Source organism: Canis lupus, chromosome 9, assembly GCF_048164855.1.
Source record: "Canis lupus baileyi chromosome 9, mCanLup2.hap1, whole genome shotgun sequence".
Taxonomy (NCBI): domain Eukaryota; kingdom Metazoa; phylum Chordata; class Mammalia; order Carnivora; family Canidae; genus Canis; species Canis lupus.
Window position 1 is genome coordinate 9,966,218 of NC_132846.1, and position 3,333 is coordinate 9,969,550.

The 3,333-nt window shown below is 45.9% G+C and overlaps 1 pseudogene; it reads right to left on the bottom strand.

Annotated features, from left to right (window-relative positions):
* Nucleotides 1–993: 993 nt before the first annotated feature.
* LOC140640653 (ribosomal L1 domain-containing protein 1-like) lies at nucleotides 994–2,891 on the bottom strand (annotated as a pseudogene).
* Between the last annotated feature and the right edge of the window lie 442 nt (nucleotides 2,892–3,333).

The following is a 3,333-nucleotide window of genomic DNA, read 5'->3' on the forward strand; positions in this document are numbered from 1 at the left end:
ATATATTTTTAATTGAAGTTTGATTTGCCAACATACAGTATAACACCCAGTGCTCATCCTATCAAGTGCCCTCCTCAGTGCCCCACCCAGTTACCCCATTCCCCCACCCATCTTCCCTTCCACGACCCCATTGTTCATTTTCCAGAGTTAGGAGTCTCTCATGTTTTGTCACCCTCTCTAATTTTTCCCACTCATTTTCCCTCCTTTCCCGTATAATCCCTTTCACTATTTCTTATAGTCCCCGTATGAGTGAAACCATAGATGTTTGTCCTTCTCCGATTGACTTACTTCACTCAGCATAATACCCTCCAGTTCCATCCACGTTTAGGCAAATGGTGGGTATTTGTCGCTTCTAATGGCTGAGGAATATTCCATTGTATACATAGACCACATCTTCTTTATCCATTCATCTTTCGATGGACAACGAGGCTCCTTCCACAGTTTGGCTATTGTGGACATTGCTGCTAGAAACATGGGGGTGCAGGTGTCTTGGTTTTTTACTGCATCTGTATCTTTGGGGTAAATCCCCAGCAGTGCAATTGCTGGGTCGTAGGGCAGGTCTATTTTTAACTCTTTGAGGAACCTCCACACAGTTTCCCAGAGTGGCTGCACCAGTTCACATTCCCACCAACAGTGCAAGAGGGTTCCCTTTTCTCCGCATCCTCTCCAACATTTGTGGTTTCCTGCCTTGTTAATTCTCCCCATTCTCACTGTGTGAGGTGGGATCTCACTGTGGTTTGGATTTGTATTCTCCCTGTCATATTGGCCAATACACAGAAGGCAACTTAAAAAAAAATGGATTTACTTCGAAACTACTGGTTCTCTAGCTCACGAACATACATCAGAATTATCTGCGGAGGTTTTAACAAATACTGAAGTCTGGGCCTCACTCCCGGAGAAGGCTGCGTGGCGGGGTGGGGGCTGGGGCGATGGCATTTTCAAAAAGCTCTTCGGAGAGTGCGGATGTTTCCTTCTGCTTGGGTCTCTTGATTTTCAGGCTGACTGGGGTACTTTGCACTTTTGGGGCCACTGCTTGGGAGTATGGGGAGCTTTTTTCGCAGATTTATTAGCAGTAGGAAAAAACCTGGCCCCTGGCTCTTTGGTTGTCTGTCTTGGGTCTTTTTTCCCCAGTGAAGAGTTTCTTTCTTTCTCTGCCTCTTCTTTGATTCTTGGCTTCTTCTCTGGGTAACTGGAGTTTTGGGCTCTGCAGCCTTCGGGGTCTCGAAACCGGAAAGGCCTTTCTCTTCTTCTTCTTCTTTTTTTTTTTTTTTTTTTTTAAGATTTATTTATTTATTTATGACAGACATAGAGAGAGAGAGAGGCAGAGACACAGGAGGAGGGAGAAGCAGGCCCCATGCTGGGAGCCCGATGCGGGACTCGATCCCGGGTCCCCAGGATCGCGCCCTGGGCCAAAGGCAGGCTCTAAACCGCTGAGCCCCCCCAGGGATTCCCCCCTTTCTCTTCTTTTCACTGGTTGTGTTGGGACCAGGCCTCTTTTTCTGAGACTTCTTTCCTGCGACATGGTTTTGCATCTCTATGCTTTCTTTTGCTGGAGTCCTTATTGGTATGAGGAGCAGGATCTCGTCTTTGGACTCGTCTTACACCTTATGCTGGGTTTTTCCTCTACCAGCCTCTTCTCAGGAGCCTGCATCTTCTCCTTCTGGGGGGGGGGGGGGGGGGAGGGGCAGGGTCCTTCACAGCAGCATCACTAGTTTTGGGGTCTGTGTCCCCTTCCTTCCGGGCCGATGCAGCCTTTCTAGCCTGTTTCATATGCCTTTTGTTTTGTTCTCTTTTTGTTTTTCATGACACTATTTTTTTTTTTTATTTATTCATGATAGTCACAGAGAGAGAGAGAGAGAGAGAGAGGCAGAGACACAGGCAGAGGGAGAAGCAGGCTCCATGCACCGGGAGCCCGACGTGGGATCCGATCCCGGGTCTCCAGGATCGCGCCCTGGGCCAAAGGCAGGCGCCAAACCGCTGCGCCACCCAGGGATCCCTTCATGACACTCTTTTTGTTGTTGTTGTTGTTGTTTGCTTGCTTCCTTTTTCTTCTGACTAGGAGTGCATATTCCCTTGGCTTCATCCTGACAGCTGACAAGTGAGGAAAAGACGGGCAAGGAGGCCTACGTCTCCGTCTTCACATAAAAGAGTTTCATGCTCTCCCACTTCTCTGGCAACTTTTGTGAAAGCCTCTTTGTCACAGAGATGATGTTATCAATGATGTGTTCAACCTCCATTCCAATGTGGCCAGCGTGGATAGTATTGCAAGAACCACTTTTAGAGATGTTTAAGACAGTGCTACCTATGCATTCATTAATCTCCCTGGATACATTCTTGGCCAGAAGGTTCACAGGTACCAGCATGTTCTTTCCGTGGTAGAAATGTCTCCCGAGGTGTGACGGTAAGAGCCACCTGATTCTCGCATCAGTAAGGAAGAAGTCAAAACTGCCCAAGAGGCACAGCTTGGCTTCATAAGCTTTATATGCCTTTTTTAGAGTTCGGAGGGGGATAATCTAAGAAACAGTTTTAATTCCATGCTTGTTCAAAAGCTTCTTGTAAAACCGTTCTGTCTTTTCAGGAGTTAAATTGGGTTCATCCTGAGGAAGTAAACAAGTATCTGTTAAATCTGATCGAATACCATGAAGCAAGGGCAGTCTGACCCTCAGTTCTTTACTTGAAATCTTCCATAATACTACCATTAAAAAGAGATTTTCATTCTCATTCAAAAGCAATCCATTTGCGTTCTTCCTGGACCTGGAGTGTGCCAACAGAGCTTCCACCACTTTTCTAATCTGCCCTTTGTCCAGCTGCCCCAGGCAGGCCAGGGTAGCTGGGGCAGAGGCTGAGGCTGCGGCTGAGGATGACAGTGTGGTGGAAGCTCAACCCTCCATATTTCTCTTGCCTTGTGCAAGCATGTGCAGTACCCAGGGCTGGCTCCTAAACAAGATATTTAAATTCGCTTTCAATATTGGAATTACTGTGGGTGGAGGGACATTGAGTGGTGTTTCAAAGGAAAAATTATTTATCCAAATGTGTATATACACCCAGAATGGAAAATAAGTTGGACACAGAACTAAATAAGCTTTGTCAGTGGATGACTACTTTAATTTCAAACTCCCTTAAAATGGTCCACAAAAGAGGGAAGTATTCTGCAGACTTCAAATATGTGACATATGAACATTTATGTTCTATATCCCTTCACCTATTAAAACAAGAAAGCATTTTAAAAAGAAGAGAAAGGACTTCCAGGAAAGATGGCAAAGTAGGAGAATCCTAACCTCACCCTGTCCTAGGGATACAACTAGATAATACTTACATCAGTGTAAATAACCC